General features: G+C 38.0%; 1 protein-coding gene across 5 annotated transcripts in view; it reads right to left on the bottom strand.

The window, feature by feature from the left end:
* The window catches only part of mbd2 (methyl-CpG binding domain protein 2), a 94,782-nt gene that overhangs the window by 12,680 nt on the left and 67,156 nt on the right, over window positions 1-14,946 (bottom strand). Inside the window, exon 7 of one of the 5 annotated variants that reach the window (XR_009817431.1) lies at window positions 614-739. The exons of the other annotated variants lie outside the window; for them this stretch is intronic. The gene's annotated coding sequence lies outside the window, so the exon portion shown is untranslated. The remainder of the gene's footprint in view (window positions 1-613; window positions 740-14,946) is intronic. 5 annotated transcript variants of the gene reach the window in all.

The raw sequence follows: 14,946 nt of genomic DNA, 5'->3' as shown, positions 1-14,946 counted from the left end.
TACCTTAACAGCTTGGTGGAAATTTTTGAAAATAACTGGGTCCCCGCTCACTTCCTGCAAATTTACGCTTATTTGGAATAATCCTGATTTTCTGCTTAACAAGAAACCATTGAACTTTCCAACATGGTATGATAAGGGAGTCAGATGCCTTGGGGATATCATCAATGGAAACATTTGTATGTCTTTTAAAAGTTTCATAACACAGTATGCAATAAATCCTAACAAATTCCTAGAATATATACAAAACAAATCTGTAATCAGCGCCTAATCAACAAAACAACATGGGAAAGTAATCCCTCTACCGTTAAATTCTTCAAAATATCTGCCCCCAAAGCTTTATCCAAATTATATGCTTTATTATCAAGAATAGATAACACAATAGGTATCCCAACTTCCAAATGGCACTAAGACATATCCACAAGTTGTGACCCAGATTTCTGGAAACAAATATGCCTCAATACTTCTCGCCTGATTAAGAATTCAAATTTGCAGCTGATTCAGCTCAAAATACTTTACAGAATACATTACACCGGTCTAAGAATGTATAAAATGGGTTAAGCTGACTCCAACATTTGTGTACACTGCTCAGATAATGAAATAGATAACTACTTACACTCAATGTGGTCCTGTGCGCGGGTGAATAACTTCTGGCGTGGAGTGTGCGAGAACCTGTCATTAGCCTTAGAGATTCCTATTCCCATCTCCCCCTCACTCTGTCTGTTGGGTGATCTCTCCGCAACTGATTTTGATAAAAACAAAACACACCTCCTTATCAACGCTTTAGGCATCGCCAAGAAAACTATTCTCATGAATTGGAAATCAATAAATTATTTATGTACAAACCTTTACAAAAACATTTTATTAGATTATATAGTTGTGGCTTCTTCCTACTCATTTTCGAACATGTTGCAAAGACACATGTAAACATTTAAGTTATATGATGTATCCCTTGTAATTGTAAACATGTTCTAAATAAACTTATACCAAACCAAACCAAATAATGTGTTATTAATAACAGCATGTACGATTTGGTTCCCATATTAATTAAATTACTGCTTATTATTCAAATACAAAAAATAGTTGTGGCAACATCCTGTAATGTAGTATGTAAGCAAACTGAGCGCACGCACAGTGTGGTTTGTAATGATTTTGGCACAGTTTTAACATTGTATGCAGTTAAGATTGAGCCCCACAGACTCTCCCTAGCAACAAATGAAGGTGCAAATGCAAATTATTTAACGCTTCACCTTTGCACTCCCACAGATGATCTGCGAGGGTTGCCAACACCACACATAATCTGTAACTGCCATGTTGTTACACTATGATCTGGTTCACAATATATTATTTGGCATATAAACAATAAAATAACTAATTCAAAATGGGTTCCAAAGGCTCCTAATTTAGCTGCTTACGTATATTATTGCGTAATTTTCTGTTGTAATATTTTATCAAAATCATTCTTAATCTACCAGCTAATTTACTGTTAATAGTAGCTTACGTATATTATATTGCGTAATTTTCTGTTGTAATATTTTATCAAAATCATTCTTAATCTACCAGCTAATTTACTGTTAATAGTTGGTAACTTTCTGTTGTAACATGGTTCTCTCTACACTTTTGTTCAAATGTAATTCACACGTATTTTCCAGTTGTTTGGATACTTTACATTAGTTTTGGTAATGCTACAAAAGGATATCGATCGATTACAACGTTACTGTGGGGGCAGTATTGGCCATACCAATGCTGATACTGTTACTTGAAATTTTCAAAATCATTGCATTATTACATTTTTGATATTTAAATTATTTCCTTATTGCCTTATATTACATACAAAATGTATAATACAGTCAAAGCAATACCAAAGTAACTAAACAAAAGCAAAAACTACTTTTGGCTCTTATTTCCTGAGTTTGAAAACAATAACAATAAGGACAAAAAAATAATTTGTGATGATAAAAAATGGTCATCTAATTGCTGTAGTATTGTCCATAGACGAATACTTATATTTATATATATTTTCGCCTGCCCTTGTTTACATTGAAGAGTTGTAACTTAGCTGTTAGTTTTACTTTTATGGCATGGAGTGTGGCATTTTTAGCTATTCCTTGTCCTCTAGTCTTCCACTAATGAAGATACTTGTACACAGGAACTTTGGGCCTGATTTAGTAAAGTTTGCATGTATGAAAACACTTACAAAATTTAAAGTTGATCCATTAAAGTGGTGCGCAGTAGGAAATGTGTGGATGTATGTTGAAGGACACAAGAGGTTAAGTATTTTGAGTGTTATGATTGATGAAAATCTATCATATAGATTATACAAATGTTAAAATATCTAAAGTTATTGCTATTTTATTCAAAGTGAAGGAATTGCTCAATCAAAAGGCATTGTATATTTTGTATAACTCACTGATTGTGAGTTATACAAATTGATATCTGATATGCTGTATTGAAGTATGGAGTAGTGTCTGTAATACATACTTAAATCCAATCTTTCTTTTACAAAAGAGAGCTATTAGAATCATTACTGGAAATGCTTACAGGGAACCCACAAACCCAATATTCAAACAGTTAAATGTATTGAAATATAATATCTTAAAAATCATGTACAGAGCACATACAAAAATTGTACCAAACAACATTCAAAAAAGATTTGTTACAAGAGAAAGTAATTATAATATCATTGGAAGTAAGATCTTAAATTAAAGATTAAATTGAGATTTAGAACAGCAACAATGGAAAGAAACATTTCAGGTGTAAGTTTAGGGAACAAAACAAAGTAAATCTCTTTCTGTATTTAAAAAAGATAAAACATCATGATGATGAAAATATTTTATTTAGAGTAATTTATTGTGTTCAAGTTTTTTTCTACATATGAAATGTGTGTGTTATTAATATATAAATATTGCTGTAATAAGTGTTCTATTCATTCATGATTTATTGTAATATTATGTTGATTGTTTGTTTTTCTTCGTTTTGACATTGAAGGAATGAAATAAAACAAAAATGTAAATTGAAAAATTAGGGGGAACATTAACCGCCGCTAATATTTGGGTTAATATCCCTCAGCAAGTTTCATCCAATCCGACCAGATGTTTTCTTTTGTATCTGACCGCAAGCTTCTGGCGTAATTGTGTCTGCATGTTTGACTTCTCTTCTTGGCAAAACTGGAAGAGGTTATTTTAATTGGTTTTGTTTTCCATCTTTGACGTGATGAGACTGATGTGTAATAATTTTTGCTAACGGGCAACTAACATGGTGGCTGAATTTGGGTCATCAAGTAGTCTACAAATAGGAAACCGTTAAATGTTTCCATATCACGGGCATTTGCACACTTTGAAGATTGCTATGTCATGTCCAACATTTCATAGGCCCTATTTGGCTTACATTTACTTATACTCCATGCATCATTTTGTATTGAACTTTTCCTCACGCTCACCCTTCCAGGAAAGGAATAGAGGATACGAAGGACCCAGTCAGCCACTGGCTGTATTAAATGTGTGAATGTTCCACTAACAAGCCACTTCAGATGTCTTCCATTAAGCAATAACATGGCCATTAACATATTAAAGGTGATCACTGAGGCCTTTTTACCACCCACATGCCGGCAAGGCTGTGGGCGATCAACAATCAACACACCTGGGACTGATGAGGGCGAGCTATATATGGACCAGTGGACCCAAGGATCCTTGCCGGAACTTAACCATCCATTCCCCGTACAGTAAGCCTTATACATGCTTCATGCAATCCTGCTCTCGCTCTGTTTTCCCCTCCGTGTTTCATTGCCGTGCTATGTGGCGTTCCTGCAGCAGATCCCCGTTCCTGTTTTCGAGCTGTGCGTCTCGTCTCAAACCCGCGTTTCCTTTGCTTCTCTGACTGTCTGTTGGATCTCGACCACCTGCTTGGACACAGACCTTCTTCACACCATTTAGCCCCCGACTTGCTGCTTGCCTCACGGACATCCCCCTGATCTTCCGCCTCTCACTCATCACTTCTGGTAAACACTCAGCAATTAATTCCTACACATAGTACACCCCTTTGGGTTTTGTCACACTCCATTCCTTTGTTGTTGAATTAAAGATATTGTTCATTATTTATTATATTATATTGTTTATATATACATATAACAAATACATAGAGCAATATTGCCCCCTTGTGGTTCTGTGCCGTCACAACTCCCTCCTGTATACATAACAAATACAACAGTAAGAATTTGAAGAGTGTTTTATTCGTAGTAAAGTAAAGTTTATTGTTGGTTGAAGTGTCATAACCTGTCACGGCAATTCATACCTTATTTTGGTTTTGTTATAAACTTCCTGTGTTCTGAGTCTTTTCCTGTCCAGCGCTATTATTTTGGTTTCTATTTCATGTCACTGCACCTCTGACATGAGCGGAGGCTCCTTCATCTGTCTCTGATTGGCATTCTAGACTCAACTGCTCCTGGTTGCCAATCATGCTGCTATTTATGTCCACTTAACAGGGCTGGATCTTTGGAAATTACTTTTTGGACTGCTAAGTGTGCTTGGATTTTGTCAGTGTACATGGGCTACTCTTTTATCGCTACATGCCTGGCACTTGAGCCTTTATAGTCTGTAGTGTGAAGACAAAAGAGAGAGAATGGACGTATTTTGGCTTTAAACCTAACGCTAAAGGTGGAGCTATAAACACTAAAGCGCTGCTCTGCAAGTAGTGTTGTAAAAATATAGCTAGCTAATAGCTAGCTAGCAGCTAACGCCTCTCCGTAGTGTTTTAGCTACTTCTAAATCACTAATCATTGCTTCTATAGCAACAAACTATGCTTCTTACAAATACCATCCTTGCAGGACAAGGAATTTGCTAAACATGCTTTACTACACACCGTAGGAGGATACAATAGCTCGCAGTAAACGCTAACAGCAAGCTAGTGCTCCTGAATGTAAACAAAAGGGTGGGTCTCCACAGATATCGATTGAAACGACATCAAGTACAAGCGCCGTATCTAGTCAATACAAAAAGATTACATCTAGATTTTTTATTATCAACATTTTTTTTCCCTTTTTTTATTATTTATTATGTTTATAAATCCAGGAGATCCCTGTACACACGAGGACTCTAAATATGATCAATGTATGACCCTGTAAGAACTTGGTTTCGGATCCATCCATTTTCTACCGCTTATTCCCTTTTGGGGTCGCGGGGGGCGCTGGAGCCTATCTCAGCTACAATCGGGCGGAAGGCGGGGTACACCCTGGACAAGTCGCCACCTCATCGCAGGGCCAACACTGATAGACAGACAACATTCACATCGATACCCAAATTTGTGATATCACCCAAAACATATGCAGTAGCCAAACAAAAGAAGAATAAGTGCCTCTTACATTTTAACAGAAGTGTATATGGAGCATGTTAAAACAGAAACTAACCAGATATTAAAAGGCAAATGATAAAAATAGAAATAACAATCCATCTATTTTCTACTGCTTGTCCCTCATATTTTTTTTGACAAAATAATAAAATGTAATATGACACAATATCACAAATTGTAACATGTTTGCTTACTAACTACTAAAAATAAGTTGTTTGTTTACTATGTTCTTTGATTGCAAAAACAAATGTATGTTTAATGTATCATATAATTTTTTTGTTAAAATAAAGCTACCGGTAATAATGCAATTTATGTGGTCCCCATTATTTAGATACATTTCGTTGCCAGTACCTGTAGCAACATATTCGCAACGAGATAATCCTATCTAAGTGGCAAGTGCCCTGTGAAACCCTGTTTTTTTCAAGAGGAATTATTTTTAGTAAAGAGGTAAAATTGTGTCTTTACTACAAAAGCATTTTTTTACACTGATTTCTTAATTTGTTGGATCTGAATTTTTGTTTCAAAATTCTGTGTTTTAAAATGTAGTGTGAAAATACAGTGTTGAAAAAAAAACCTATTACTTTGTAAATGTACAAATTTCGTTTATATAGAGATTGAACTATTTTGGTCCCAATATTGCTCCCTGTGATACGCCACATTTAGCGCTGTAGACATGTGTTCGCCTAATTTCACATATTGCTTCCTGTTTAGCTTCTTACTCAGTTCAAGACCAGCCCTCTGATGCCATCCCGTTCCAGTGTTTTTATTTTTCTGATGAAAATATCATGATTAAGTGTGTCAAATGCTTTAGTTAGATATATATTACTAGCATATCTCCTCTGTATAAAAAATGTATTGTAATATGCATTTGCTTGCGTTTGGAACATTCCAGGGCACAATTGCAGTCAGTTACAGCATATTCCATGGGCGCACCTTCAACACACTAAAAAAAGTGGGTTCCAAGCTATTGTTTGGATGCTATTTGCGATGTGATGCAATTAGAACATATTTACAGTCACGACAGGCACATGGAGAGGCTGCTACAGAGGAGAAGGTGGCACTTCACCGTGAAGAAACAAGTACGTTTTTCAGTTTTGGAATATGATTGCAGGGCAATCTTTTCCCATTATCTATGTTTTAGCCATCAATAAATACAATTTGAATGTAGAAGAAGTACTGTGGGGTTACAATGTGTGCAGAGAAGACATTTGTGCCATTTTGTGTTTTACACTACAGCATCTATTCAGACAGCAAGCAGCAATAGCAAATTTGCTGCTGAGAAACAGACTGAACATGTGTGTTATTTGTAACAGACTCTAGTCTGTTACAAATTGTCAATTACAAAGTGTACAACATATATGTTCTATGGTAATACATATAAATCAATATCAGACACATTTTTGTCGGAATAATTTTTAAATACTCTCTAGATATCCTGGCCTATTCATCTGAAATAATTGTCTTACATTGGCTGCAGTAAAATGAGTGTTTAAATGTATGTTATTACTAATAATATCACGCTGCAAGAGAAAATAATGGATATCAATCATGGATATTAGCTTGAATGCTCATTAACTCACTTTCAATGCAGTTATATGGACTTTTTAGCAATAGATAAGTATAGTTAGTATAACTATTACTGGAATAGGAAGTAAGAAGTTATACTGTACATATATTTCTGTACATATATTATACTCATGTATAGTAGGTGTACTTTACTTATATACTTTGATATCTAATTACAGTATATCATTATAAATACTCATTATATTAACAGGGCATAGTGAAAACTCAACATAGAGTTAACATTGAAAATGTTGGTCTTGTAATTGAACTAAAATCATCATAATTTCAAAGTTTCATACATCAACATACTGTATATATTTCAAAGTTGTTTTGTGTGTGTGTGTTTAATTTTCTTTCAGGATAATGAAGCAGTAGCAGTAGACTCAATGTTACAATCCAACAACCTGAAGACACATCCTCAGCTTCAACAGATGCTTGTGAATCTATCCTGCTGACTGAAAACACCATTTGATCAATACAGTAAGAACGGAATTAGTTAGCTGAGGATCGTATGAGGTAAACTCAGACTTCACATTCCCTAAAAGAGATGATGGAAGAAGTCTCCATCACCAATACTTCCACAGACATTTAGTGAGTGGAGAGAAAATTAAGACAATGTGGCTTATGTATTCCTCCAATTTTCCATCCATGCAATTTGCTATTTGCACATTTGTAGGTGTTAAGTTATTATTTCATTCTCAGGGAAATTATTTAAATGGTTTATATTTTTTTCCAGTTTGCTTTTTTTGTCTTTACATGTAAAATAAATAATTACTAATTGTCTAATGCTGTATATAGACTTTTCTCTGGAGATGGGGGGTAAACTTTTCTGGAGGGCTGGGGAAGGAGAGTTCACTTTCATCTGGGGCGTCAAATGGTCAAATGGTCCATCTGCCCTGCAGATCCATGGCAAAAGGTGAAGGTAACGTACAGATTCTTCACAAACATGCATCGGGCATAACGCTCCACTGCATTTGTCTCAGACAACGCTGAGGACTACAAGAAGGCCAGATGTGACCTACGTAAATCCATCAGCGAGGCCAAGGGACAATACAGACAAAAGCTGGAGGGATTCTACTCCACCGCAGATTCCCGGCGCATGTGGCAAGGCCTGCAATACATCACAGACTACAAGCAGGGGAGCAGGGGGGTCACAAACAGCCAACGCTCACTGCCAGATGAGCTGACTGAGTTTTACGCCCGCTTCGAGGTCCTCAACGCCAACAAACAGAGAGGGGTTCTGACCACGGAACGCACGCAGGACCCACCACTCACTGTGACAACAGCGGAGGTACGTACAGTTCTGAGGAGAACAAACCCACGGAAGGCAGGGGAACAACATCCCAGACAACATCCCTGGCCAGGCCTTCAGGGTGTGTTCATCAGAGCTGGCTGACGTACTTGCTGACATATACAACTTGTCACTAGCACAAGCTGTTGTACCCACCTGCTTCAAGACCACCACCATCGTGCCCCTGCCAAAGAAAAACACTGTGACCTGTCTGAATGACTATCACTCTGTTGCACTCACCCCAATAGTGATGAAGTGCTTCGAGAGGATAGTCATGTCACACATCAAGAAGACCATCCCAGACATACTGGACCCTCTACAGTTTGCCTACCGGCAGAACCGGTCCACTGAGGATGCAGTCAACACCGTCATCCACACCACCCTCACCCACTTAGAGGGCAAGGACACCTATGCCAGGCTATTATTCATCGACTACAGCTCTGCTTTTAACACAGTCATCCCACAAAAACTCACTGCTAAACTCCTCACTGTTGGTCTGACACCGGCTCTCTGTGACTAGGTCCTGAACTTTCTCACAAACCGGCCCCAGTCAGTCAGAATCGGCAACCAGACATCAGGCACAAAGGTTCTAAGCATAGGGATCCCCCAAGGCTGCGTGCTGAGCCCCCTATTGTACACCCTCTTCACACACGACTGTGTGGCCTCCCAGAACAACACCAGTATCATCAAGTTTGCAGATGATACTACGGTCGTCGGACTGATCACCGGGGGAGCTGAGGCAGCATACAGAAGGGAGGTAGCGGAACTGGTGGCCTGGTGTCAGGATAATAATCTCTCCTTGAACACAGACAAGACGAGTGTTGGGACTAACGCGTTACAAAGTAACGCGTTACTGTAACGCCGTTAGTTTCGGCGGTAACTAGTAATCTAACGCGTTATTTTTTATATTAAGTAACTCAGTTACCGTTACTACATGATGCGTTACTGCGTTATTTTACGTTATTTTTTATGTAGTATCGGCTAGAAACTGAGGATCTGATCGTGTTTTATGGCAGCGAAGCAGAGACGTGCTTCTGATTCTTCCTCTGCGCTCTCTGTGTGTGTGTGCGGGTGTGGGGAGGTGAGGGGAGGGGAGGGGAGGGGGGTGCGCAATAATAACTGTTGGCCAACAAAAAAGTAACCACAGAACACTATACGACTATACGGTATAGTGTTCTGTGGTTACTTTTTGGTTGGCCAAGCGGACGTGACGGCAGGCTGTCCTCACTCAGGTCCGCACGGACCTGGAGGGGCGTGCCTTAAGTCCGGCTGGAAATCGGGAGAAATTTGAGAGAATGGTTGTCCCGGGGAGAGGCAAGTATAAGATATTCTCCCTTCTTTTCTTTTGTCGAGCACAATTTAGTTAAATGTAAGTTGTGTCTTGGATCAAAGATCCCGTCTACTGCCCAAAACAACAATTCAAATCTGCCTGGTTAGGCTTTGTGTATGTCACGTGTGCCTTCCTTAGGTGAAGCCAGCTTTACAGCTATGTTGTTGATTGATTGATTGATTGAAACTTTTATTAGTATGTTGCACAGTACAGTACATATTCCGTACAATTGACCACTAAATGGTAACACCCCAGTAAGTTTTTCAACTTGCTTAAGTCGGGGTCCACTGATTCATGATACAGATATATACTATCAAATATATACTAACATCATAATACAGTCATCACACAAGATAATCATCAGGGTATATACATTGAATTATTTACAATCCGGGGTGTGGGATATGGAGGAGGGGGGGGGGGGGGGGGGGTTAGGTGTGGTTGGTATCAACACTTCTGTCATCAACAATCAGCATCAACAATTGCATCATCAGAGAAATGGACATTAAAACAGTGTAGGTCTGACTTGGTAGGATATGTATAGCAAGTAGTGGACACAGAGAGAGAGATTAGAAAGTATAAGAAAAAATGTCTTCATTTGATTATTTACAATCCGAAGAGGTATTATGTGGAAGGGAGGGTGTTAGTTTAAGGTTGTAGTTGCCTGGAGATGTTCTTTTAGTGCGGTTTTGAAGGAGGATAGAGATGCCCTTTACTTTACACCTGTTGGGAGTGGATTCCATATTGAAGTGGCATAGAAAGAGAATGAGTTAAGACCTTTGTTAGTTTGGAATCTGGGTTTAACGTGGTTAGTGTTAGTGTTATTATGCTGTTTGTTACTTATGTATGTTATGTTGCAGCTATTTAAAATAGTTTTGTCAATTTGTTCTGGCCTGAAATAAATTGGCCCTTGGAAACATATCTTTGTCTTTGTGTGTTGTATGTAGAGCACATTGCTTAGCAGAGTTCAGTGATGCAAATGCATGTCAAGTTGATCAACAGATTGTATTATTCTCCAGTGCAATAACAGTACTGAAATGAAGGCTAAAAGTGCATTAATGGGAGCTTTAAAAACAAAAAGTAGAAGAAGTAACTAAATAGTTACTTTTCACAGTAACGCATTACTTTTTGGTGTAAGTAACTGAGTTAGTAACTGAGTTACTTTTGAAATAAAGTAACTAGTAACTGTAACTAGTTACTGGTTTTCAGTAACTAACCCAACACTGGACAAGACCAAGGAGATGATTATTGACCCACGGAGAAGGAGTACTCACGACACACCTCTGTACATAGGGGGGACAAAGGTGGACAGGGTGAAAACCTTTAAATTCCTCGGGACCCACATCAGCGAGGACCTCACCTGGGATCACAACACCCAACAAACAATAAAGAAAGCCCAGCAGTGACTGTACTTCCTAAGAAGGCTGAGAAAATTTGGCATGCCACCCAAAATTCTCAGCAACTTCTATAGAAGTACGGTTGAGAGTGTCCTTACCAGCTCAATCACGGTCTGGTATGGAAACTGTACTGCTAAGGACTGGAAGGCACTCCAGCGAGTGATTAAAACTGCTCAGTACATACATATCAGGAGCAGCCTTCCCCTCACTACAGGACATGTACTCTACCAGGGCCACCAGGAGAGCACACAACATCATAAAGGACAGTACACACCCCCAGCACAGTCTCTTCAGCCTCCTACCATTAGGCAGACGATACAGGAGCCTGAAATCCAGGACTATGAGACTGACAAACAGTTTCTACCCACAGGCCATCAGGCTTGTGAATGCTAACTTGTGAATGCTAGCCCCCTCCCCCCGTTTTACTTTTGTCTTTTTGAACAAAAGACAGCTACCATGACCACCCCCAAACTGTGAACCATCACTGTAGACACTATTCACCTTTGATCACTATAGACACTTTAACTGCTGCTGTGACCAAATGTCACCTCCATATTTATACTGTTGACTGTCAATCAGAATGTGCAATAATGTTATGTTACTTACTGTGCCTTGTATATACATTTTTATTTTTATTTTTTATTTTTAGCTAAGTACCGTGTGACTTGTTGAAGTAAGATTTTCATTGAACGGCAAACTGTCTGTTTAACTTTGCATATGACAATAAACGATCTTGAATCTTGAATCTCATGTTACATTACTGATGAGGTAGAAAACAAGCAACGCGGTGTTCAGGAGCAACAACCCACGGTAGATTCAAACGCATTGCTGGCTAGTTGTAACGAGTAGTGAAAACATACAATAAACAAACAAATGAAAATGTGGCTTATGTGGCTGGGCTGTTTATTCTTTCTACATTGATACAACAAATAATATAGCTACAGCTATTTTCGCAAAATATACTGGAACGATTGTAGCTGAGATAGGCTCCAGCGCCCCCCGCGACCCCAAAGGGAATAAGCGGTAGAAAATGGATGGATGGATACTGGAACTTGATTGTTTTAACAAGCGCAACAAAAATACAACAATGAATATCCTGGGGAGGTCCTCGAGCTCACTTCATTTAGAGGACTGTGCTGCTCTCGCATTTAGCCCTTCCCCCTTACCTAGTGCAGAATTTGAACCCCACTTGATTGACGCGACCGCCCAAAACAAAGGGGAAAGGGATTATACAAGGGGGAGGGGGAGTACTCGAATTTAACCTAACTTTTAGCATGCCTGACTTGGAGGAGGAAATATTTTTGTGTTACAAACTTTTGTGTGGTGCTTTTTCTTATTTGCGATTATCCCAAGCTGATTTATTTATGCATATCAGCTGAACACTGTAACAACGTGTTATGATTACGACGTTCAGCTCGATAAAAAAAAAGTCAGATAGCCGTATCACTTGTCCAGAATATTAAAGGGGAACTGCATTTCTTTAGGAATTTCGCCTATTGTTCATAATTATTATGAGAAACAAGAACACACAGCTTTTTTTTTTTAGGATTCTAAAGATGTTAACGCTCGCAAAATGCGGCTAATGAGAGTCACAATTGTAGCCGTCAAAGCTATCTATCTATATATATATATATATATATATATATATATATATATATATATATATATATATATATAATACGTTAGGTCAGGAAAAAACACAGAGGCTATAGCATCCCTACAAGCCTGTTTCGCAGGTTTCCCTGCTCCTTGAAACAGGCTTGTAAGGAAGATATGGCCTCTGTGATTTTTTCTGACCTAACGTATATTCCACTCTACCCCGGTATTGAGCACTGTATAACGGATAAACCACAGAAACATTGACTATATATATATGTATGTATGTATGTATGTATGTATATGTATGTATGTATATATATATATATATATATATATATATATATATATATATATATATATATATATATATATATATATATATATATATACATAATTTAGTAACTTTTATAACAATATGTAATATGTACAGTATTTACCATACTTGAGTATTTTCAAGCATTGCCGTAACTTTGCACCTTTATTTTTGTTTCCATGGCAGCGCACTTCCGACTTTCAGCAAAAAATGTGTGTTCTTCCTTCCGGAAAAAAACGCGTCTGTGTGTTCGAATTAGGGCTGGGCGATATATATCGAATATACTCGATATATCACAGGTTTGTCTCTGTACGATATCGAAAATGATTATATCGTGATATTCGAGTATACGTTCTCACGCAGTTGCTTTTAGCTGCGGGCATTACACTACAGGCTTTTCTCACTCTTTCTTATCTGTCCTTCTCACAGAGACGTAAAATAAGCGCACCTTCTTACATACGTCACATACTGTCGCGCGTGCAACGTGCATGCACCCTCCCGGAGCAGAGAGGTAGCGGCATGGGTAACGTTAGCTGTCGCAGGTGATGCTAGCGGAGAGGTGCGAGTGGTAATACGAGAGAGAGAGAGAGAGAGAAGGTGCGAATCTGGTAACAAATGAAGGAAGAATTCATTCCCAAGAAAAACAGCACAGGGTTCATCGTCTGGCAGTGGTTTGGCTTTAAGTGGGAAGATGTTGAACAACTATGCGGCAAAAGTGTTGCTACAAAAAGTAGCAGCACTGCTAATTTGTAGCATCATTTGAAAAGTCACCCGCTAGAGAATGAAGAGTGCTTGAAACTCCGCATGTCAACATTTTCCGTTCGGTGCCACACCCACAAAATGCAACTATTTCTAGATCAACACCGTATGAAAAAAATAGTCAACAACAGAAGGAGATAACGTCCGTAGCAACCTACCACGTAGCGAAGGACATACACTATTTGAGTTTCTTATTATGCAGCTAATTTTTATTTGACAGTTATTGAAATATCTTGTGTGACATCATGAACAAAAGTGCACTTTATTTGTTTTAAACTATTGTAGTGGCTTTCTGTACAAAAAGTGCACTTTAATTTAGTGTTGTTTTGATATGTCATCTTAGTGATATCATGCACAAAAGTGCACTCATAGCTTGTTTTAAAATGTCTTTGACAATCTTGCACTTTCTGTTTTGGAAATTACATGAATGTTTGTGCCAAATTACATGAATGTTTGTGCCACTGCTTAATAACTGTTTAACAAATACAGTTTTGGTAAATTGACTTAGTTGTGAATTCCCTCTCTGCATGAAAGTTTAAAATTAGCATATATTAATGCAGTATGAACAAGAATGTTTTAATGTAGACACATAGAAGCATCATACTTGTGTGATTATATGCATCAAGTTTTAATTCAAGGCTAAGGCAAAATATTGAGATATTTTTCGTGTATCGTGACATGGCCTAAAAATATCGAGATATTAATGAAAGGCCATATCGCCCGGTCCTAGTTCGAATCATGGCAGACTTAGTAACAGACAATGAAGACAACTATTTTGGGACAAATGAAGATTCACAACCTTGTCTTTTTGAAGCTAAATATACGGAGGATGAACTACTAGTTATAGAAGTGACCAGAGAAGAGAGTGTGAAACGCTGGAGCAGACGGAAGCTGAGAGAGTGAGGTCGGCGTGACTTGACGCTGTAAGTGTGGAACTTGAAGCCAAACTACAGTATATGTTGACTGAAAGATTTAGTTTTTTTGCAAATTACAATGCAAAAAAAAACAAAAAGCTTCTGTCTTCTTGTCTCTCATATGGCAAAAAAAAAAAAAAAAAGTGCACTTCCCCTTTAACAGTCCAGCTGGACCAACCAAATTAGGAACAGGTACCAAAATATACCGGTACGTGGTTTTCATCCCTCGTAATGAGTGCAACTCGCTAGAATACAGCATTGTATGGTAACTTTATAATGGTATAATTTAAAAGAAAAAACTATTCATTTGTCTATACATATATTGTTTATTATAATACAGATTGATTTATTGCTTGGGATTGTTGAAAAATACATAAGAAGAGGACCTAAAAAATAACCGCATATTAAAAAGCCCTTTTCTTATTTGACTGATGCA

The sequence above is a fragment of the Nerophis lumbriciformis genome, linkage group LG20, assembly GCF_033978685.3.
Source record: "Nerophis lumbriciformis linkage group LG20, RoL_Nlum_v2.1, whole genome shotgun sequence".
Classification (NCBI taxonomy): Eukaryota; Metazoa; Chordata; class Actinopteri; order Syngnathiformes; family Syngnathidae; genus Nerophis; species Nerophis lumbriciformis.
Note: the sequence above shows the minus strand (reverse complement) of the source record. Positions and strands in the feature narration are given on the sequence as shown.